Source organism: Pseudophryne corroboree, chromosome 7 (genome assembly GCF_028390025.1).
Source record: "Pseudophryne corroboree isolate aPseCor3 chromosome 7, aPseCor3.hap2, whole genome shotgun sequence".
NCBI classification, from domain to species: Eukaryota; Metazoa; Chordata; class Amphibia; order Anura; family Myobatrachidae; genus Pseudophryne; species Pseudophryne corroboree.
Genome location: NC_086450.1, coordinates 185,358,195 through 185,382,760, shown reverse-complemented (window position 1 = coordinate 185,382,760; position 24,566 = coordinate 185,358,195). Strand labels below are relative to the sequence as shown.

General features: G+C 47.8%; 1 protein-coding gene across 1 annotated transcript in view; it reads right to left on the bottom strand.

Moving 5' to 3' along the window:
* RETREG2 (reticulophagy regulator family member 2) overlaps positions 1-24,566 on the bottom strand; it is a 75,084-nt gene that overhangs the window by 3,142 nt on the left and 47,376 nt on the right. The gene's annotated exons all lie outside the window — the stretch shown is intronic.

The window sequence follows — 24,566 nt, the reverse complement described above, 5'->3', positions numbered from 1 at the left end:
ATACATTACGAATTTATCATAAATATATGTATATCATTATAACTTCTACAGAAACGAATAGCCAGGAACATAAGACATCAATTATGAATGAATACTAGTTTACATGTAAGCTGCTTTTGTATCAACACACTACATTTAATTGTGTTGATGTACAATGCCTTACTCTAGTGCACGCACTAGCAACCATAGGTCCTCAAGGCACACTAACAGTCCTGATTTTAGGGACATCCATGCTTGAGTACAGGTGACTTAATTAGTACCTCATTAATTTAAATTTAACCATCTGTGCTGAAGCTTGAATATTACTAAAACGTGCACTGTTAGAGAGGAATCCAATTGTAGGCGGGATTTTTATAAAAATCAAGCGCTGGTTTTTTTTTGTGTGCAAAACCCAGCAGCCGCGGGGTTATGGTATTCAATTAGAACTCCGGAAATTGGAAGCGGTGATTTCTATAGAAAGTTGTTAATTTTCTGAAAAATCAGTGGGATTTGCTCTGGGACCGCGGCGGCACCTCCCACTGAGGACTAATTGAACAGTTGGAAGTTTCCAATTAACTTAGTCAGCAATTACGCACCTTCCGAAATGGGGTCTTCTTCATCCAGCGTCGGAAGCCAGTCCTCTGCAGCAGTGATGAGTATGTGAAGTATGTGGAGTGTGTGTGAGTGCTTGCAAGTATGTGTGAGTGTGTGGAAGTTTGTATGACTCTGTGTGTGTGTGTGTGTGTGTGTGTGTATGAGACTGACCCCCGCTGTGTGTGACTCCCTTCCCCCCCGTGCGCCTCCCTGCAGCCCCCTCCCTAGCTGGAGTGGGTGGGGGGGGGGGGGGGGGGCAGGGGCAGACCAGAAGCCCAGGAGAGCACTAGACAGATCAGTATGTTTTTTTTTTTATATGTGCTGCAGGGTTTTCAGCCCCTGCTGGTAGGTTGTGGTCTGGACTGGTTATTGCCGGTGATATCCATTGGCTCTGATTGCTTTGCCTTTTTCTAACTGCCTGGGTATCGCCGCTGAAACTAAGGAAACTTTTCCCCTACTCGCATACTCGCAGTACCTTCCCTGGCACCACTGCCCCACTTGCCTTGCCCCAGTGACTTTCAGAAATGTGGCATCTGATCCTCCTTACCTGATCTAACTGTATTCTATATGTGGAAGACTTCTTCCAATAATATATTTCACATTAACCCTAATATACTGTATATACTGATCACGGAGATAGATAGATAGATAGATAGATAGATAGAGATTGATTTATGGTAGGCTTACCATTGTTAAATCTCTTTCTGCGAGTACACTGGGTTCCACAGGGAATAGATCAGGGTATAGAGATGGATCTTGATCCAGGCGCAAACAGGTAACAGCTTTAGCTATCCCAGGATGCATTGGGGCCTCCTCTATAACCCTGCCTCAAGGCACTGTGAGTTCAGTTTCGTTAACCAGTCCAATGCAGGAGCAGGTAAAAGAGAAGGCAGATGTTAGTCACATAGAACCACATTCTCACGACAGGAGAAGGGACCAGCAGCTAATGCCATACAAACCCATAGAAGCTAGGTGCGTCAGGGCGGGCACCCTATGGAACCCAGTGTACCTTGCAGAAAGAGATTTAACAATGGTAAGTCTACAATAAATCTCCTTTTCTGCAGCGGGGTACACTGTGTTCCACAGGGAATACATCGGGGATGTGCTAAAGCAGTTCCTCAAGGGAGGGGACGCGCCTTAGCGGGTATAAGAACCCGGCGTCCAAAGGAAGCATCCTGGGAGGTGGAAGTATCAAAGGCATAGAACCTAATGAATGTGTTCACTGAGGGCCACGTAGCCGCCTTGCACAATTGTTCTGCGGACACGACACGGCAGGCCGCCCAAGAGGGTCCAACAGACTGAGTAGAATGGGCTTTAATAGCAGCAGGAGCTGGAAGTCCAGCCTGTGCATAGCTTGTGCAATCACCATTCTAATCCATCTGGCCACGGTTTGCTTATTCACAGGCCAGCCCCGTTTGTGGATACCAAACAGTACAAAAAGGGTATCTGACTTCCTAATAGAGGCAGTTCTCTCCACATATATGCGGAGAGCCCTACCACAGCCAAAGACCATTCTTTGGAGGACAAGTCAGAGGAGATGAAGGCCGGAACCACCATCTCTTGATTAAGGTGAAAAGATGACACCACCTTAGGTAAACGACCAGGGTAATTTCTAAGAACTGCTCAGTCACAATGAAATATCAGAAAGGGTGGACGATAGGACAAAGCGCCTAGGTCAGACACCCTTCTGGCAGAGGCAATAGCCAGTAAAAACAGGACCTTAGCTGTAAGCCATTTAAGGTCCACTGACTCAAGAGGTTCAAATGGAGACTCTTGTCCCATGGAGCCATAGGAGGGACATAGGGAGGTTGAATCCGCAATACACCCTGAGTGAAGGTATGAACGTCAGGTATAGACACAATTTTTCTCTGAAACCACACCGACAAGGCAGATATGTGAACCTTAAGGGAGGCCAGACGAAGGCTTAAGTCCAGGCCTTGTTGCAGAAAAGCCAGGATTCTGGACGTCTTGAATCTGTGATCATCATAGTTCTTATCAGCACATCAGGTGAAATAAGAATTCCAGACTCTGTAATAGATCCGGGCAGATGCCAGTTTGTGGGCCTTCAACATAGTTTGGATGACCGCCTCCGAAAATCCTTTTGCCCTTAGGAGTGAAGCTTCAAGAGCCACGCCGTCAAAGCCAACCTGGCCAGGTCTGGGAAGAGACAAGGGCCCTGTATGAGGAGATCCGATTGTTGAGGAAGTAGAAGAGGATGCTCGATCGATAGACCCTGCAGGTCTGAGAACCAATGCTGTCTGGGCCACACTGGAGGGACTAGTAGTAGTATTCCTCCTTCTTGCTTGAACTTCCGCAGGACCCTGGGCAGGAGTGACACTGGAGGGAACACATAAGGCAGCCGAAAGTTCCATGGAATGGCTAGTGCATCCACGAATGCTGCTAGAGGATCCCTGGTCCTTGATCCGAAGACCGGAACTTTGTGATTGTGTCGAGACGCCATCAGGTCTACATCTGGTAGACCCCACCTGTCTACTAGGAGTTGAAAGACTTCTGGATGAAGACTCCACTCTCCGGTGTGTACGTCCTGGTGACTGAGGAAGTCCGCTTCCCAGTTGAGGATACCTGGAATGAACACTGCCGACACTGCTGGCAGATGGCGTTCCGCCAATTGAAGGATTATTGACACTTCCAACATTGCTCCAACACCGCGCCCCATCCCCTCAGGCTGGCGTCCGTTGTCAGCAGGACCCAGTCGGGGATCCAGAAGGGATGGCCCCTGCTTAATTGCTGGTCCTGAAGCCACCAGGTCAGCGAAAGACAAACCTCCGGAGTCAAAGTGATCATATGAGACCTGATCCGATGAGGTAGGCAGTCCCATTTGGAAAGGATTAACCTCTGCAGAGGGTGGGAATGAAATTGAGCGTACTCCACCATGTTGAATGCAGACACCCATCAGACCCAGTACTTGCATTGCCGAGTGTATCGATACTCTGGGCCGACAAAGAAAGCATCTTATCCTGTCCTGAAGCTTCAGGATCTTCTCTGGAGACAGAAACAGCCATTGACTGTGCATGTCCAACAGTGCCCCAGGTGCACCATGTTCTGAGCTAGGACCAGCGAGGACTTCTTCTAATTGATGAGCCACCCATGGGCTTGTAGGAAGCTTACTGTCAGTTGTAGATGGCTTAGAAGGACATTGTGGAAGTTTGCGAGGATCAGCAAGTCGTCCAGATAAGGCAGGATCCGGATTCCCTGGCAATGGAGATGAGCAGTCATCACGGCCATAACCCTGGTGAAGATCCGAGAGGCCGTAGCCAGTCCAAATGGCAGAGCCTGAAACGGATAGTGGATGTTGCCAATAGCAAACCGCAGATATTGCTGATGCGACATGGCAATAGGTATATGCAGGTATGCCTCCTGTACATCCAGGGATACCATATAGTCTCCAGGTTCCATGGTCAGTACAACTGAGCGCAGAGTTTCCATATGGAACTTGGATAGCTCACAAACTTGTTCAATGAGTTGAGGTTGAGTATAGGCCACAAAGACCCATTGTGTTTCGGAACTAGAAACAGGGTCGAATAGTATCCTTTGCCTCTCTGGGACAGAGGTACCGGCACCACCACTCCTGTATCCAGGAGGGAACTCACCACCAGTTGTAGAGCATGCACTTTTAACAGATCTGAAGGGATAAAGGTGATGTGGTATGCTGCGCTCAATTTATATTCAGCAGCTCACTATTTAAAAACAGTAAGAGAAAGGAATGAGCGCTCTATGGGGGTCATTCCGAGTTGTTCGCTCGTTATTTTTTTTCCGCAACGGAGCGATTAGTCGCTACTGCGCATGCGCAATGTCCGCAGTGCGACTGCGCCAAGTAAATTTGCTATGCAGTTAGGAATTTTACTCACGGCATTACGAGGTTTTTTCTTCATTCTGGTGATCGTAATGTGATTGACAGGAAGTGGGTGTTTCTGGGCGGAAACTGGCCGTTTTATGGGTGTGTGTGAAAAAACGCTACCGTTTCTGGGAAAAACGCGGGAGTGGCTGGAGAAACGGAGGAGTGTCTGGGCGAACGCTGGGTGTGTTTGTGACGTCAAACCAGGAACGACAAGCACGGAACTGATCGCACTGGCAGAGTAAGTCTCGAGCTACTCAGAAACTGCACAGAGAAGTATTTTCGCAATATTGCGAATCTTTCGTTCGCAATTTTGATAAGCTAAGATTCACTCCCAGTAGGCGGCGGCTTAGCGTGTGCAATGCTGCTAAAAGCAGCTTGCGAGCGAACAACTCGGAATGAGGGCCTATATGTGTGGTGATTCTGGGACATGTAGTGCGGGAGGGAGTAGGAAAGAAGGAGGGTTTTAGGCAAGACTGGGAAGGGGTTACAGTCAATATAAAAACAAGTGTGAAATAATACTGTAATAAAATTAAACATAAAGTAACTAAAATGATGAATACGAGCACACAAGTGTTTAACAGCTTCTTTTTTGCAAAGTTGTAGCGATGGGAGGTAAAAAAAAGGAAGAGGCTTCACTGCATGCCCATCTGGGTTAGCATAGTTTGTATGCACTGACCCTGTCTTACCTATCTTCCCATTGGCGGTGTTTGCAATACCGCTGTGTCTTTACGGGAGAGCTCCGGGACCTCTGCGGCGGCTTCCGGGTGACATCAGAAGTTCAGACGCTTGGTAATGTTCTCTCCTGCCCGCTGCTGCTATCTCCAATGCATTTCAAATCGTACTGATTCTCTCTCAAGGAGTGGAATCAGTACAATTTGAAACGCGTTGGAATAGCAGCAGCGGGCGAGAACAGTCTTCCCAGTCTTGCCTAAACCCTCCTTCTTTCCTGCTCCCTCCCGCACTACAAGTCCCAGAATCACCACACACACAGAGCACTCATTCCTTTCTCTTAGAACCGAAGGGATAACCGTGGTGCAGAACTGGCGAGGGAAACGTCTCTTGAAGGAGACTGCGTACCCGCGATAGACGTCTTCCCGCGCCCATGCTTCTGAAGTGGTCTTTGACCAGACCTGGGTGAACTGTAGAAGTTGGCCTCCCACCCTGGGATCCCCATCATGCGGAAGGCTTGTCTTGTTTAGAAGCAGGCTGACGGGCAGCCCAAGACTGTTTTGTCTTGGGCTTTGTGGTTTTGGTAGCACTAGACTGTCTTGGGTATGCCTGACCTTTTGCTTTCCCATGAGGCCAAAAAGGAATGAAAAAAGTGGTACCTTTTGCCCTATGTGCAGAAGGAGTAGGATTTGGGGGGAAATGCAGTCTTAGCAGCCGCTAAATAAGACACAATTTTATTTAGGTCTTCCCCAAACAAGATGTCTCTCTTAAAAGGGAGTACCTCCAAGGTCTTTTTGGAGTCCAGGTCCACCTTCCATGACCTCAACCACAGAATACGGCGGGCTGGGACAGACGTAGTCATAGAAACATAGAATTTTATGGCAGATAAGAACCACTTGGCCCATCTAGTCTGCCCCTTTTTTTTTATCCTTTAGGTAATCTCAACCCTTTTCGCACCTTAATTCTTTGTAAGGCATATGAATATACTATCTCAAGCATGTTTAAATTGCTCTACAGTTTTAGCCTCTACCATCTCTGATGGGAGGCTATTCCACTTATCCACTACCCTTTCTGTGAAGTAATTTTTTCTTAAATTTCCCCTGAACCTGCCTCCCTCCTTGAGTTCTAATACTTCTCTTCCTTTGAAGAATGTTTCCCTCCTGAACTTTCTTAAAACCTTTGGTATATTTGAAAGTTTCTATCATGTCCCCTCTTTCCCTTCTCCCCTATAGTCGACACCTTAGCCGTCAATACACCTGCCTCAGAGGACGCCTCCTGAATATAATAGGCAGCGGTGGTAATGTGTCAGATTATCTGGCCTTGTCAGATAATTCATAGGGTAGCTCTTCCTCCAGTGCCTGATCCCATGCTTCAATACCTTTTGCCGCCCAGGAAGCAACAATAGTGGGTCTATGTATAGCACCTGTTAGGGCGCAAATAGATTTCAGGCAGCCCACCACACGTTTGTTTGTCTGTCGGTTCCTTCAATGAGGTGACAGTAGTGACAGGCAGAGTACAAGATACCACCAGAAGGGGGACATGGGAATCCACCGGCAGCGGATTTTCCCACTTGTTACATAACTCTGCAGGGAGAGGATATCGATCCAAGGTCCATTTAGATAGGGGGAATTTCTTCCCTGGCTCAGACCAGGGTTCTCGGCGTATGTCCACTAAACGGTCAGAATGTGGTAATAGAGTTTATTTATATTTATATATATATATATATAGTTGCAGAAAGGAGGCGGCACTCAGAGTCTCAGGAATATAGTGAAAAACCGACCCGTGTTTATTTCAACGTTTCGGGGGACGGACCCCCGTCTTCAGGAAACACAAAGCAAATACCCAGGTGGAGAGAGAGTGCCGGACTGCAGCGAGGAGATTATATATATATATATATATATATATATATATATATATATATATATATATATATATATATATATATATAATAAGAATTTACTTACCGATAATTCTATTTCTCGTAGTCCGTAGTGGATGCTGGGGACTCCGTCAGGACCATGGGGAATAGCGGCTCCGCAGGAGACAGGGCACAAAAAGTAAGCTTTCAGGATCACATGGTGTGTACTGGCTCCTCCCCCTATGACCCTCCTCCAAGCCTCAGTTAGGTACTGTGCCCGGACGAGCGTACACAATAAGGAAGGATATTGAACCCCGGGTAAGACTCATACCAGCCACACCAATCACACCGTATAACTTGTGATCTGAACCCAATTAACAGTATGACAAACGTAGGAGCCTCTGAACAGACGGCTCACAACAAATAACAACCCGATTTTTTTGTAACAATAACTATGTACAAGTATTGCAGACAATCCGCACTTGGGATGGGTGCCCAGCATCCACTACGGACTACGAGAAATAGAATTATCGGTAAGTAAATTCTTATTTTCTCTAACGTCCTAAGTGGATGCTGGGGACTCCGTCAGGACCATGGGGATTATACCAAAGCTCCCAAACGGGCGGGAGAGTGCGGATGACTCTGCAGCACCGAATGAGAGAACTCAAGGTCCTCCTCAGCCAGGGTATCAAATTTGTAGAATTTTGCAAACGTGTTTGCCCCTGACCAAGTAGCAGCTCGGCAGAGTTGTAATGCCGAGACTCCCCGGGCAGCCGCCCAGGATGAGCCCACTTTCCTTGTGGAATGGGCCTTGACAGATTTAGGTTGTGGCAAGCCTGCCACAGAATGTGCAAGTTGAATTGTGCTACAAATCCAACAAGCAATCGTCTGCTTAGAAGCAGGAGCACCCATCTTGTTGGGTGCATACAATATAAGCAGTGAGTCAGACTTTCTGACTCCAGCCGTTCTTGAAATATATATTTTCAATGCCCGGACCACGTCCAACAACTTAGAATCCTCCAACTCGTTAGTAGCCGCAGGCACCACAATAGGCTGGTTCAGGTGAAACGCTGACACCACCTTAGGCAGAAAATGAGGACGCGTCCGCAGTTCTGCCCTGTCCGTATGGAAAATCAGATATGGGCTCTTATATGATAAAGCCGCCAATTCTGATACTCTCCTGGCTGAAGCCAGGGCCAGTAGCATGGTTACTTTCCATGTAAGATACTTCATCTCCACCGATTTGAGCGGCTCAAACCAATGGGATTTTAGAAAATCCAAGACTACATTAAGATCCCACGGTGCCACTGGGGGCACAACCGGGGGCTGTATATGTAGTACTCCTTTTACAAAAGTCTGGACTTCAGGAACTGAAGCCAATTCTTTCTGGAAGAAAATCGACAGGGCCGAAATTTGAACCTTAATGGACCCCAATTTGAGGCCCATAGACAATCCTGTTTGCAGGAAATGTAGGAATCGACCCAGTTGAAATTCCTCCGTGGGGGCCTTCCTGGCCTCACACCACGCAACATATTTTCTCCAAATGCGGTGATAATGTTGTGCAGTCACCTCCTTCCTGGCCTTTACCAGTGTAGGAATGACCTCCGGAATGCCTTTTTCCTTTAGAATTCGGCGTTCAACCGCCATGCCGTCAAACGCAGCCGCGGTAAGTCTTGGAATAGACACGGTCCCTGCTGAAGCAGGTCCCGTCTTAGAGGTAGAGGCCACGGATCCTCCGTGAGCATCTCTTGAAGTTCCGGGTACCAAGTTCTCCTTGGCCAATCCGGAGCCACTAGTATCGTTCTTACTCCCTTTTGCCGTATAATTCTCAGTACTTTTGGTATGAGAGGCAGAGGAGGGAACACATACACTGACTGGAACACCCACGGTGTTACCAGAGCGTCCACAGCTATTGCCTGAGGATCTCTTGACCTGGCGCAATACCTGTCCAGTTTTTTGTTGAGGCGGGACGCCATCATATCCACCATTGGTTTTTCCCAACGGTTCACAATCATGTGGAAGACTTCTGGATGAAGTCCCCACTCTCCCGGGTGTAGATCGTGTCTGCTGAGGAAGTCTGCTTCCCAGTTGTCCACTCCCGGAATGAATACTGCTGACAGTGCTATCACATGATCTTCCGCCCAGCGAAGAATCCTTGCAGCTTCTGCCATTGCTGTCCTGCTTCTTGTGCCGCCCTGTCTGTTTATGTGGGCGACTGCCGTGATGTTGTCCGACTGGATCAACACCGGCTGACCCTGAAGCAGGGGTTTTGCCAGACTTAGAGCATTGTAAATCGCTCTTAGCTCCAGTATATTTATGTGAAGAGACATCTCCAGGCTTGACCATACTCCCTGGAAGTTTCTTCCTTGTGTGACCGCTCCCCAGCCTCTCAGACTGGCATCCGTGGTCACCAGGAACCAGTCCTGTATGCCGAATCTGCTGCCCTCTAACAGATGAGCACTCTGCAACCACCACAGAAGAGACACCCTTGTCCGTGGCGATAAGGTTATCCGCTGATGCATCTGCAGATGCGATCCGGACCATTTGTCCAGCAGATCCCACTGAAAAGTTCGTGCGTGGAATCTGCCGAATGGAATCGCTTCGTAAGAAGCCACCATCTTTCCCAGGACTCTTGTGCATTGATGCACAGACACTTTTCCTGGTTTTAGGAGGTTCCTGACAAGTTCGGATAACTCCTTGGCTTTCTCCTCCGGAAGAAACACCTTTTTCTGAACCGTGTCCAGAATCATTCCCAGGAACAGCAGACGTGTTGTCGGGGTCAACTGAGATTTTGGAAAATTCAGAATCCACCCGTGTTGTTGCAGCACTACTTGGGTTAGTGCTTCTCCGTCCTCCAGCTGTTCTCTGGACCTTGCCCTTATCAGGAGATCGTCCAAGTAAGGGATAATTAATACGCCTCTTCTTCGCAGAAGAATCATCATTTCGGCCATTACCTTGGTAAAGACCCGAGGTGCCGTGGACAATCCAAACGGCAGCGTCTGAAACTGATAATGACAGTTTTATACCACGAACCTGAGGTACCCTTGGTGTGAAGGGCAAATTGGGACATGCAGGTAAGCGTCCTTTATGTCCAGGGACACCATAAAGTCCCCTTCTTCCAGATTCGCTATCACTGCTCTGAGCGACTCCATCTTGAACTTGAATTTTTGTATGTACAGGTTCAAAGATTTGAGATTTAGAATAGGTCTTACCGAGCCGTCCGGCTTCAGTACCACAAATAGCGTGGAGTAATACCCCTTTCCCTGTTGTAGGAGGGGTACCTTGACTATCACCTGCTGAGCAAACAGCTTGTGAATGGCTTCCAATACCGTCGCCCTGTCCGAGGGAGACGTTGGCAAAGCAGACTTTAGGAACCGGCGCGGGGGAGACTTCTCGAATTCCAACCTGTAACCCTGAGATACTACCTGTAGAATCCAGGGGTCCCCCTGTGAGCAAGCCCACTGTGCGCTGAAATTCTTGAGTCGACCCCCCACCGTTCCTGAGTCCGCTTGTAAGGCCCCAGCGTCATGCTGAGGGCTTTGCAGAACCCTGGGAGGGCTTCTGTTCCTGGGCAGGGGCTGCTTGCTGCCCTCTCTTACCCCTTCCTCTGCCCCGAGGCAGATATGACTGTCCTTTTGTCCGCTTGTTCTTATAGGAACGAAAGGACTGCGGCTGAAAAGACGGTGTCTTTTTCTGTTGGGAGGGGGTCTGAGGTAAAAAAGTGGATTTTCCGGCAGTTGCCGTAGCCACCAGATCCGATAGACCGACGCCAAATAATTCCTCCCCTTTATACGGCAATACTTCCATATGTCGTTTGGAATCCGCATCACCTGACCACTGTCGCGTCCATAAACTCCTTCTGGCAGATATGGACATCGCATTTACTCTCGATGCCAGAGTGCAAATATCTCTCTGCGCATCTCGCATATAAAGGAAAGCATCCTTTAATTGCTCTATAGTCAATAAAATACTGTCCCTATCCAGGGTATCAATATTTTCAGTCAGGGAATCCAACCAGACGACCCCAGCACTGCACATCCAGGCTGAGGCGATGGCTGGTCGCAGTATAACACCAGTATGAGTGTATATACTTTTCAGGGTAGTTTCCAGCCTCCTATCAGCTGGATCCTTGAGGGCGGCCGTATCAGGAGACGGTAACGCCACTTGTTTCGATAAGCGTGTGAGCGCCTTATCCACCCTAGGGGGTGTTTCCCAGCGCGCCCTAACCTCTGGCGGGAAAGGGTATAATGCTAATAACTTTTTTGAAATTAGCATTTTTCTATCTGGGTTAACCCACGCTTCATCACATACATCATTTAATTCCTCTGATTCAGGAAAAACTACAGGTAGTTTTTTCACCCCCCACATAATACCCCTTTTTGTGGTACTTGTAGTATCAGAGATATGCAAAGCCTCCTTCATTGCCGTGATCATATAACGTGTGGCCCTACTTGAAAATACGTTTGTTTCATCACCGTCGACACTAGATTCAGTGTCTGTGTCTGGGTCTGTGTCGACCGACTGAGGTAAAGGGCGCTTTACAGCCCCTGACGGTGTCTGAGACGCCTGGGCAGGTACTAACTGGTTTGCCGGCCGTCTCATGTCGTCAACTGATTTTTGTAATGTGCTGACATTATCACGTAATTCCATAAACAAAGCCATCCATTCCGGTGTCGACTCCCTGGGGGGTGACATCACCATTATCGGCAATTGCTCTGCCTCCACGCCAACATCGTCCTCATACATGTCGACACACACGTACCGACACACAGCAGACACACAGGGAATGCTCTTATCGAAGACAGGACCCCACTAGCCCTTTGGGGAGACAGAGGGAGAGTTTGCCAGCACACACCCAAGCGCTATAATATATATGGGAACAACCCTATATAAGTGTTGTTCCTTATAGCCGCTTAAATATATAAAAATATCGCCAAAATATGCCCCCCCTCTCTGTTTTACCCTGTTTCTGTAGTGCAGTGCAGGGGAGAGTCCTGGGAGCCTTCCTCACAGCGGAGCTGAGCAGGAAAATGGCGCTGTGTGCTAAGGAGAATAAGCCCCGCCCCCTATTCCGGCGGGTTTTTCTCCCGGAGTTTTAGACATTTGGCATGGGTTAAATACATACATATAGCCTTAATGGCTATATGTGATGTATTCTTTTGCCATAAAAAGGTATTATATATTGCTGCCCAGGGCGCCCCCAGCAGCGCCCTGCACCCTCCGTGACCGTCTGGTGTGAAGTGTGTGACAACAATGGCGCACAGCTGCAGTGCTGTGCGCTACCTTCATGAAGACTGAAGAGCCTTCTGCCGCCTGTTTCCGGACCTTCAATCTTCAGCATCTGTAAGGGGGGTCGGCGGCGCAGCTCCGGGACGAACCCCAGGGTGAGACCTGTGTTCCGACTCCCTCTGGAGCTAATGGTGTCCAGTAGCCTAAGAATCCAATCCATCCTGCACGCAGGTGAGTTGAAATTCTCTCCCCTAAGTCCCTCGATGCAGTGAGCCTGTTGCCAGCAGGACTCACTGAAAATAAAAAACCTAAAAAACTTTTTCTAAGCAGCTCTTTAGGAGAGCCACCTAGATTGCACCCTGCTCGGACGGGCACAAAAACCTAACTGAGGCTTGGAGGAGGGTCATAGGGGGAGGAGCCAGTACACACCATGTGATCCTAAAAGCTTACTTTTTGTGCCCTGTCTCCTGCGGAGCCGCTATTCCCCATGGTCCTGACGGAGTCCCCAGCATCCACTTAGGACGTTAGAGAAATATATATATATATATATATTATTGTATACTAGTCCAGTGCAGTTTTATTGTCATAACTAATAATTATCTGCATTGTCACGGGGGCATGTGTGTGCATGTATCTGCTGTGTGGATTTCACTTTCAGTGTTTACACAGATATATCTATCACCATATTCTGTACCCTATGACCCCCTTGGTGCATCAGGGTCGTTTATATAGTGTGTCACAGTATTTACCGATTATACGTATTGTACTGTGTACTCAGTCACCTACTACCGGATTTATTCGCAGGTGTTGTGTACTGGGTACTCAGTCACATACTGAAGAGTGTACTCTGTCTGGCTTTATCATACTCATACGCTCTATTGTTGCATTTACTGAAATGTATAACAAAAAGGGCAGTAAATCTGGGGACGCTCCCGCATCATGCAGGGCATGCACCAAGGATTTACTTGAGGGGGAAGTTTTACATGGTGGTTTACGTAATGTGTGCTATACCTCTCCCAGTCAGTCCGCAGCTCCTGCAACCAATCAGGAGCCACCATGGTCTATGTCCTCAACTCTGTTGGGTACTCTGGTGGACTGCCTTACGCCTACTATGGGATCACCTGTGCCACTACAGTCACAAATTGTCCCTATGGTTAATCCGCCTTGGGTGGATAAATTGTCTAACCAGTTGCAGCAATTAAACCAATCTTTGGTTAGACATAAATCTGCTATAGGTCACACTCGTGCTCCTAGGTCATCTAAGCGGGATGCTACTTCCTCACAAACCACGCATCTCTCAGAAGTTTCTTCTGATGAGGATGAGGAACTAACTGTTCTGTCAGACACTGTATCAGATGCTTCTGACGAGGAATCTTCTTTACAGGTGGATGTCCCTGACTTGGTGGATACCACTGCGGTGGCTAAGAAACCTGACAAGTTTAAACATCAGAAGGTAACTAAATATATATAAATATATATAAATATATATATAATACAGCGCGGTCCTAGACCGGAGGTATTTATCAGAATACTCGTACAATATATTCTGCCACAGGTACACTTGTTCTTAACTAACGCTGTCTGTATAAAGACATGTAGAATACTTAAGTGTTTGTAAAGTCACAGCGCTGTAGATAGGCAGCTTTACAAGGGAGACCTTGTTCTGCAGTCCCGGAGACCAGCTGCAGCTATATCTAAGATAGCGCCCAGCGTTTCAGTCAGGGAGTGAGGGAGAGTGAAAGGCAGATCCAGGGCGGGAAAATCTGCTCAGAGATGGCGCCCTGGGCCGGGGAAGGGGCTACAGGTCAGGCGCCGGCTCCCTTATGCTGGTCCTCACCACCTGTTCCTACGGAGTCTTATAAAACTGGGTGTTAGTACACCCGACCTGTACTCCTATGCCCTGGCAGATATAGTGGGGTCCCTGTGCGCAACAGTGTCCACGCCAGCGTCACAGTCCATCTCCCTAGACTGCGAAAGGAACACGATTTAGTACCAGGTCCCGTCTGGGGGACCCTTTTACCTCCTCCCTGTAGCAGCCACACGAACCAGGAGAGCGTCTGCGACCGTGTGCCTAGAGCTGGAACGTCTCCACCGCAAGTACCCAGGAACTGAGCCGCGGGAGTATGCGACGCCGCTTGGGAGGTGATGGAGCCGCAGCGCTGAATGTCACTCTGACATGTAACAGTGCTACGGCCCTTGAAGTCTTCTTAGAAAGCTTTTTTCAGGGCTGCCCAGCGCAGCCCTCCTGTTGACTAGCCTGCTCTGCGGGGACCAACTCGAAAAACTGAGCTCACAGTGCCTGGAGGCGGGGTTATAGAGGAGGCCCCAATGCATCCTGGGACAGCTAAAGCTTTAAATTGTTGGTGCCTGGATCAAGATCCATCTCTATACCCCGATGTATTCCCTGTGGAACACAGTGTATGTGTATATATATATATAATTCCAAATAAGGGGAGCACTCACCAGTCTTCAAGAAGGTATAAGTTTTATTCAGGTCATCAATGACAAGCAGGTTAGATCGACGTTTCGGTCATGTTTCTGACCTTTGTCAGGATACCAGTACAGTGAACTGGTGCTACCTAAATACCCCCATAAGTCCCACCTCCCAATTAATCATAGCAACTCCCCCACACCCCATAACAAAAGATAATGTCATTAATTTATGTTATCAAATGAATCAACATACATACATGAAATAGAAAACAAGAGATCATATCAAATATCAGGCATAAATAATGTTATACTGACCTCCTCATGTAGTCACAAGCATGCAGTCACACACTATCAGCTTCGCGTGTGGCGTGCGTTCCACTGCGGCCCGTACTTCCGGTCCGTGGAACGCACATCCAGTACTTCCGGGATATAGATCCCGGGGTGTGCATAGATGTTGCCAGGTAACCATGTGAAGATGCATCGTCATGTGCCATTAAGGCACTTCCTGTGCGCACGATAGTAGGGAAGTTATGTATCAACATAATATGGTTGCTTAGCAACCGTTATCGTCAGTGTGGAATCACAGGTCACCATATCAAAGCAAGAGCAATATAGATCTATATAAAACGGGTTGTTATATCATGATCAGTGGTATGGAGTAAAAAAAGGGCATCACATACCCAAATCTGAATTTAGATATAAACAAATAAATAAATAAAGAGCGATGTCCCACTAGTCATATACTAGGGGTAATGATATATTATAAGTGTCCCATTCTAAAGCTATAGGTTGATAATTGCTATTAGGTTCCCGTGGTCATTGCTGAAATGTGTGTGACTACAAATAGTGACCACTTGGGGGGTAAGTAGGTTGGTGGGCGGTAGGTCGTTTGGGGTATCATTTAACATAAGTATAAATAGAAATTCCAAAGAATGAATTCCAAAAAATAAATATCACATACAAAGATAAATAATCAGATACCATCCAGGTATATATTGGATATTTATATCTCATTAGTATTTGGTTTCAAGGATTGTATAGAAAAAATTCAAAAGAACCGACGACAGGAACAAAAATATAAAAATAGAAAAAAGGAAAGAAAAAAGAAAAAATAGAATTATGTTAATTATATATAAAAAAGTTTCAAAACAGTCCCACATGGAGGGTTGGTGTGAGGTAAACCAACACGGAGTATCCTTTATAAAAAGATACTATAGTGTATTCCATCATTAAGGCCTCGTGGTCTTATTGTGTCCAGTCTGTATATCCAGGCGGCTTCTCGCTTCAATAGCAATTTTGCTCGGTCACCACCTCTTCTCGGTGCCTCCACTCTGTCTATTACCATACTTCTTAAGGATGCCAAAGAGTGTTTTGCCTCACAGAAGTGTCTACCAACAGGTTTGTCCGAGGTGCCACTTGATATTGCATTCCTGATGGAGAGACGGTGGTTGGCCATCCTCTCACGGAATGGACGAACCGTCTTCCCCACATATACCAGGGAACATGGGCATGTCAGGGTGTATACCACATAGTCAGAGGTACATGTCAATCTATGACGGATGGTTATTTTTTCTCCCGTATGTGGGTGATGGAAAAACTGGCCCGTGGTCATGCTTCTGCATGTGGTGCAGTTGATGCATTTGAAGCACCCTAATTTTTTGGGTATCTGCCACATATTGGATGTTTGCTGTACCATCCTGTCGGGCTGCATCAGTATATCTTTCAGATTGTGTGCACGTCTGAAACTGAGTAGTGGTTTGTCAGGTAATTTTTTCCTGAGTACGGGGTCCGTTTTGACCACTGGCCATAGGTTTCTAACTGCTCTCCGGATAATGGGGGTATTTAGGTAGCACCAGTTCACTGTACTGGTATCCTGACAAAGGTCAGAAACATGACCGAAACGTCGATCTAACCTGCTTGTCATTGATGACCTGAATAAAACTTATACCTTCTTGAAGACTGGTGAGTGCTCCCCTTATTTGGAATTACATTGGAGTTGGAATTTTTTTCCCTCATTGGATGTCACCCCAGCATATTACTGCTCTAACGTGAGTGCGGACCCTCTATCTGTATATATATATATATATATATATATATATATACACACACACACACACACACATATATGTATGTATGTATGTATGTATGTATGTATGTATATATATATATATATATAAATATAAAGTAAGTAATGTAACAAAGGAGCGGCACTCGGAGACTGTAAATATCCAAAAATATATTTCACGAGAAACTCTCCAACGTTTCGGGGCTACATGTCACCTTTGTCAAGGTGAATGATAAAGGGGACATGTAGACCCGAATCGGAGAGTTTCTTGTGTAATATATTTTGGGATATTTACAGTCTCCGAGTGCCTCTGCTTTGTTACATTACGTTTTTATTTAAAAGTTCTTTCAGAGGGCACCGAAGCAATACTGTATGCGAGGGAGGAGTGCCGGTCCACACACACACTTAGCAGCACTCCATTCAGAAATCATACTGGATAGTTAAATAGCCGATGCCCTTCAATGGTAAGCAGCAGCCTTAGCAGTCATATATCACAGTGTTCGGCGGCACTCACGGCTCCATAAGGAATGATAGAGACTTATAGCACATCTATAGTTAGATAAATATAGCACATATATGATCAGATTCTCTGACACATATGGGGTGAAGCCCAGCACAGAAGCGATCAGATCTGAATTACCCCCTAGGTCTCGGTCATTCCTAATGGTGCCGTGAGTGCTGCTGACCGCTGTGATAGATAGATAGATAGATAGAGAGATAGATAGATAGATCACATGCAAGGCTGGTTCTAGCCCTTTTGGCGCTCGGGCGGAAAATAGGGGTGTGGCTTTATACATGGGGCGTGGTCAGTTACGCCCCCTGTAGAGTTGTGCCCCCATTTGTGCCCCCTGTAGAAGTAGCGCCGCTTACACACAAAAAAAATAAATAAGATTTTACTTACCGGTAAATCTATTTCTCGTAGTCCGTAGTGGATGCTGGGGACTCCGTAAGGACCATGGGGAATAGACGGGCTCCGCAGGAGACAGGGCACTTTAAGAAAGAATTAGGAATACTGGTGTGCACTGGCTCCTCCCTCTATGTCCCTCCTCCAGACCTCAGTTAAGGAAACTGTGCCCGGAAGAGCTGACAGTACAAGGAAAGGATTTTGGAATCCAGGGTAAGACTCATACCAGCCACACCAATCACACCGTATAACTCGTGATAAACTTACCCAGTTAACAGTATGAACAAGAACAGAGCAGTAGATAAACCTGATGCAACCATAACATAACCCTTATTTAAGCAATAACTATATACAAGTATTGCAGAAGAAGTCCGCACTTGGGACGGGCGCCCAGCATCCACTACGGACTGCGAGAAATATATTTACCGGTAAGTAAAATCTTATTTTCTCTAACGTCCTAGTGGATGCTGGGGACTCCGTAAGGACCATGGGGATTATACCAAAGCTCCCAAACGGGCGGGAGAGTGCGGATGACTCTGCAGCACCGAATGAGCAAACACAAGGTCCTCCTCAGCCAGGGTATCAAACTTGTAGAACTTTGCAAAAGTGTTTGAACCCGACCAAGTAGCTGCTCGGCAAAGCTGTAATGCCGAGACCCCTCGGGCAGCCGCCCAAGAAGAGCCCACCTTCCTTGTGGAATGGGCTTTTACTGATTTTGGAGGCGGCAATCCAGCCGCAGAATGAGCCTGCTGAATCGTGTTACAGATCCAGCGAGCAATAGTTTGCTTTGAAGCAGGAGCACCCAGCTTGTTGGATGCATACAGGATAAACAGCGACTCAGTTTTCCTGACTCCAGCCGTTCTGGCTACATAAACCTTCAAAGCCCTGACTACATCTAGTAACTTGAAATCCTCCAAGTCACGAGTAGCCACAGGCACCACAATAGGTTGGTTCAAATGAAAAGAGGACACCACTTTTGGCAGAAATTGCGGACTAGTCCGTAATTCTGCCCTGTCCATATGGAAAACCAGATAGGGGCTTTTATGTGACAAAGCCGCCAATTCTGACACACGCCTAGCCGAAGCTAAGGCCAATAGCATGACCACCTTCCACGTGAGATATTTTAACTCCACGGTTTTAAGTGGCTCAAACCAGTGTGATTTGAGGAAACTCAACACCACGTTAAGATCCCAAGGTGCCACTGGTGGCACAAAAGGGGGCTGAATATGCAGCACTCCCTTTACAAACGTCTGAACTTCAGGAAGAGAAGCCAGTTCCTTTTGAAAGAAAATGGATAGGGCTGAAATCTGGACCTTAATGGACCCCAATTTTAAGCCCAAAGTCACTCCCGACTGTAGGAAGTGAAGGAAACGGCCCAGCTGGAATTCCTCTGTAGGGGCATTCCTGGCCTCACACCAAGCAACATATTTTCGCCATATACGGTGATAATGTTTAGCCGTCACGTCCTTCCTAGCCTTTACTAGCATAGGAATAACCTCATCCAGAATGACTTTTTCTGCTAGAATCCGGCGTTCAACTGCCATGCCGTCAAACGCAGCCTCGGTAAGTCTTGGAACAGACAGGGCCCCTGTTGCAACAGATCCTGTCTGAGAGGCAGAGGCCATGGGTCCTCTGTGAGCATTTCTTGTAGTTCCGGATACCAAGTCCTTCTTAGCCAATCCGGAACAATGAGTATTGTTTTCACTCCTCTTTTTCTTACGATTCTCAGCACCTTGGGTATGAGAGGAAGAGGAGGAAACACATAAGCCGACTGGAACACCCACGATGTCACTAGTGCGTCCACAGCTATCGCCTGAGGGTCTCTTGACCTGGCGCAATACATTTGTAGCTTTTTGTTGAGGCGGGATGCCATCATGTCCACCTGTGGCAGTTCCCATCGATTTGTAATCTGTGTGAAGACTTCTTGATGAAGTCCCCACTCTCCCGGGTGGAGGTCGTGCCTGCTGAGGAAGTCTGCTTCCCAGTTGTCCACTCCCGGAATGAACACTGCTGACAGTGCTTGCACGTGATTCTCCGCCCAGCGAAGAATTCTGGTGGCTTCCGCCATCGCCACCCTGCTCCTTGTGCCGCCTTGGCGGTTTACATGAGCCACTGCGGTGATGTTGTCTGACTGAATCAGCACCGGATGGTTGCGAAGCAGAGGTTCCGCTTGACTTAGGGCGTTGTATATGGCCCTTAGTTCCAGGATATTGATGTGCAGACAAGTCTCCTGACTTGACCACAGACCCTGGAAATTTCTTCCCTGTGTGACTGCCCCCCACCCTCGGAGGCTTGCATCCGTGGTCACCAGGACCCAGTCCTGAATGCCGAACCTGCGACCCTCGAGAAGGTGAGCACTCTGCAGCCACCACAGAAGAGACACCCTGGCCCTGGGGGATAGGGTGATCAGCCGATGCATCTGAAGATGCGATCCGGACCACTTGTCCAACAGATCCCACTGAAAGGTCCTCGCATGGAACCTGCCGAAGGGAATGGCCTCGTATGACGCCACCATCTTTTCCAGGACTCGCGTGCAGTGATGCACCGACACCTGTTTTGGTTTTAAGAGGTCTCTGACCAGAGTCACGAGCTCCTGAGCCTTCTCCGTCGGGAGAAAAACCTTCTTCTGGTCTGTGTCCAGAATCATGCCCAGGAAGGGCAGACGCGTCGTAGGAATCAGCTGCGACTTTGGAATATTCAGAATCCAGCCGTGTTGTTGCAACACTTCCCGAGAGTGTGCTACGCTGATCAGCAACTGCTCTGTGGACCTCGCCTTTATGAGGAGATCGTCCAAGTATGGGATAATTGTGACTCCTTGTTTTCGCAGGAGCACCATCATTTCTGCCATTACCTTGGTAAATATTCTCGGTTCCGTGGACAGACCAAACGGCAACGTCTGGAATTGGTAATGACAGTCCTGTACCACAAATCTGAGGTACTCCTGATGAGGTGGATAAATGGGGACATGCAGGTAAGCATCCTTTATGTCCAGAGACACCATAAAATTCCCCTCTTCCAGGCTTGCAATGACCGCTCTGAGCGATTCCATCTTGAACTTGAACCGTTTCAGGTAACTGTTCAGGAATTTTAAATTCAATATGGGTCTGACTGAACCGTCCGGTTTCGGTACCACAAACATTGTTGAATAGTAACCCCTTCCCTGTTGAAGGAGGGGAACCTTTACCACCACCTGCTGGAGATATAATTTGTAAATTGCTGCTAACACTATTTTCCTCTCTATGGGGGAAGCTGGCAGGGCCGATTTGAGGTAACGGTGAGGGGGCATCACTTCGAATTCCAGCTTGTATCCCTGAGATACAATCTGTATAGCCCAGGGATCCACCCGTGAGCGAACCCACGGGTGGCTGAAATTTCGGAAACGCGCCCCCACCGGTCCTGGCTCCACCTGTGGAGCCCCAGCGTCATGCGGTGGATTTAGTGAAAGCCGGGGAGGACTTCTGTTCCTGGGAACTAGCTGTATTGTGCAGCTTCTTCCCTCTACCCCTGCCTCTGGCAAGAAAGGACGCACCTCGGACTCTCTTGCCTCTTTGTGATCGAAAGGACTGCATTTGATAATAAGGTGCTTTCTTAGGTTGTGAGGGAATATATGGCAAAAAATTTGACTTCCCAGCCGTAGCTGTGGAAACTAGGTCCGAGAGACCGTCCCCAAACAATTCCTCACCCTTGTACGGTAAAACCTCCATGTGCTTTTTTGAGTCGGCATCACCTGTCCATTTATTCTAGAGCCCAGTAGGCTAATGTCTCTCTGGGCATCTCTCATATATAGGACCGCGTCTTTTATATGCCCCAGGGTCAGTAATATAGTATCCTTGTCCAAGGTATCAAGTTCCTCAGATAAAGTATCTGTCCATGCTGCTACAGCACTACACATCCAGGCCGACGCAATTGCCGGCCTTAGTAGGGTACCTGAATGTGTATAAATGGACTTCAAGATACCTTCATGCTTTCTATCCGCAGGATCTTTTAGGGTGGCCGTATCCTGTGACGGCAGGGCTACCTTCTTAGATAAGCATGTCAAAGCTTTGTCTACCCTAGGGGAGGATTCCCAGCGTAACCTGTCAGTTGGCGGGAAAGGATACGCCATAAGCAACCGTTTGGAAATCTGCATTTTTCTATCTGGAGATTCCCAAGCTTTTTCACATAACTCATTTAACTCATGTGAAGGGGGAAAGGTCACCTCATGCCTTTTTTCCCCAAACATATAAACCCTCTTGTCAGGGACTGGGTTTTCCTCTGAGATGTGCAATACATCCTTCATTGCTATAATCATGTAGCGGATGGCTTTAGCCATTTTAGGCTGCAACTTTGCATCATCGCCATCGACACTGGAGTCAGAATCCGTGTCGATATCTGTGTCAACAATTTGGGATAGTGGGCGCTTCTGAGACCCTGACGGCCTCTGCGCTGTAGGAGCAGGCATGGTTTGAGACCCTGACTGTCCCAAGGCTTCAGCTTTATCCATCCTTTTATGCAAGGAATTAACATTATAATTTAAAACCTTCCACATATCCATCCAATCGGGCGTCGGCGGCGATCCCACATTCATTTGTACCTGCTCTGCTTCCACATAGCCTTCCTCGTCAAACATGCCGACACAAGCGTACCGACACCACACACACAGGGGATGCTCTATTTGAGGACAGAACCCCCACAAGGCCTTTTGGAGAGACAGAGAGAGAGTATTCCAGCACACACCCCAGCGCTATATGTCCCAGGAATTACACAGTAACTTAGTGTTTACCCAGTAGCTGCTGTATATACTGATTTTGCGCTAAATTTATGTGCCCCCCTCTCTTTTTACCCTCTTTCTACCGTGAGGGGAGAGCCCAGGGAGCTTCCTCTCAGCGGAGCTGTGGAGAGAAAATGGCGCTGGTGAGTACTGAGGAAGAAGCCCCGCCCCCTCAGCGGCGGGCTTCTGTCCCGCGATTTTGTGTAAAATAATGGCGGGGGCTCATGCATATATACAGTGCCCAACTGTATATATGCCCACTTTGCCAAGAGGTCTCTAATTGCTGCCCAGGGCGCCCCCCCCTGCGCCCTGCACCCTACAGTGACCGGAGTGTGTGGGTTTAATGTGGGAGCAATGGCGCACAGCTGCAGTGCTGTGCGCTACCTCATGTGAAGACTGGAGTCTTCTGCCGCCGCTTTTGAAGTCTTCTTGCTTCTCACGCCGGCTTCTGGCTCTGCGAGGGGGACGGCGGCGCGGCTCTGGGATCGGACGACCAAGGGTGCGTTCCTGTGTTTGATCCCTCTGGAGCTAATGGTGTCCAGTAGCCTAAGAAGCATGACCTATCCACAGTGAGTAGGGCTGCTTCTCTCCCCTCAGACCCACGTAGCAGACCTCTCTGAAAATAAAAAAATCCTAACAAAGTACTTTCTATTCAGCAAGCTCAGGAGAGCTCACTAAAGTGCACCCAGCTCGTCCGGGCACAGATTCAAACTGAGGTCTGGAGGAGGGACATAGAGGGAGGAGCCAGTGCACACCAGTATTCCTAATTCTTTCTTAAAGTGCCCTGTCTCCTGCGGAGCCCGTCTATTCCCCATGGTCCTTACGGAGTCCCCAGCATCCACTAGGACGTTACAGAAAATAATAATACTTACTATCCCCGCTCCTGATTCCCGACCGCTGCAGACCTCCACCGGCGCCGCTCCTCTCCTCGGATCTATGGGACAAATAGACACTAGAGGTCAATTATGACCCCTAGCGTCTGTGTCAGTCCCACAATGCTGTGCGGTGCGCGATGACGTCATCGTGCACCACACAGCAAATGTCCTCTCCACGAAGGGAAACTAGACTGGTAGCGTCTAGTTCCCTTCACAGCGGGGGACACAGCGGACAAAGCGGAGGGCACAGTAGCGGATCTTGCCATGGTGCGGCGCCCTCTGGATGGCGGCGCCCCGGGCAAAAGTCCTGCTTGCCCGTGGCAAGATCCGCTACTGATCACATGCATACAGATTATATATATCATAACCTTGGTAATTTTATGGTATTGGTATTTTACACTAATTGCTATACGCATACAGTGTGTTATAATTTCCAAAGGGTGGTCTTCAGTATGCCGACTGTCGGGATCCCGGCGTACAGTATACCGGCGCTGGAATCCCGACAGCCGGCATACCGACAGATTTTCTCCCTCGTGGGGGTCCACGACACCGCAGCATGGCAAGCGCAGTGTGGCGAGCGCAGCGAGCCCGCAAGGGGCTCATTTACGCTCGCCACGCTGTCGGTATGCCGGCGGTCGGGCTCCCGGCGCCGGTATGCTGTTTGCCGGGAGCCCGGCCGCCGGCATACCATACCACACCCTTTCGAAATGTATTCTTGTTGTGCCTGCCATTTATTTGTTACCACTGCCACCTAGTCGCTTCTAATTTTATGAGCTACATCACCTTTGGTCAGTGGATTCAATGGTCATCTGTATTTTCTTCTCAGTAGTAAGTACTGTGTTTGCCATTTATTTGTTTGTTAACACTACCACCTAGTGGTTTCTCATTTTATGACCTGAAACACCTCTAGTTAGACTGGATTCAATTGTCGTTTATATTTTGTTCTCACTAGTCAGTGCTGTGTCTGCCATTTATCTGTTTGTCAGCACTGCCACCTTGTGGTTTCTAATTTTATGACCTGCAACACTTCTGGTTAGACATTCCAATGTCATACTGTGGGCATTTTGTTTTAAATATTTTCTAGCTGTTTATTTAAACTACTCATACTGTATTCACAGTACTACCTTGGTTATATATTCATTTGTGACAACCAGCTACTGGTATCTCATTTTAAAACCTACACCAATTGGGTTACACAATTTGTGAACCTAATTTTCAGATTTCTTTTAGATTTTTAATTTTATTCCCTTCTTGTTTCACCATTTCCCTTTCTCTACTACTCAGCTCTGGTACACCATGTAATTTCCTACAGGGTTGTTAGGGGAGTTTACATTTCATTTAGAAATTCAAT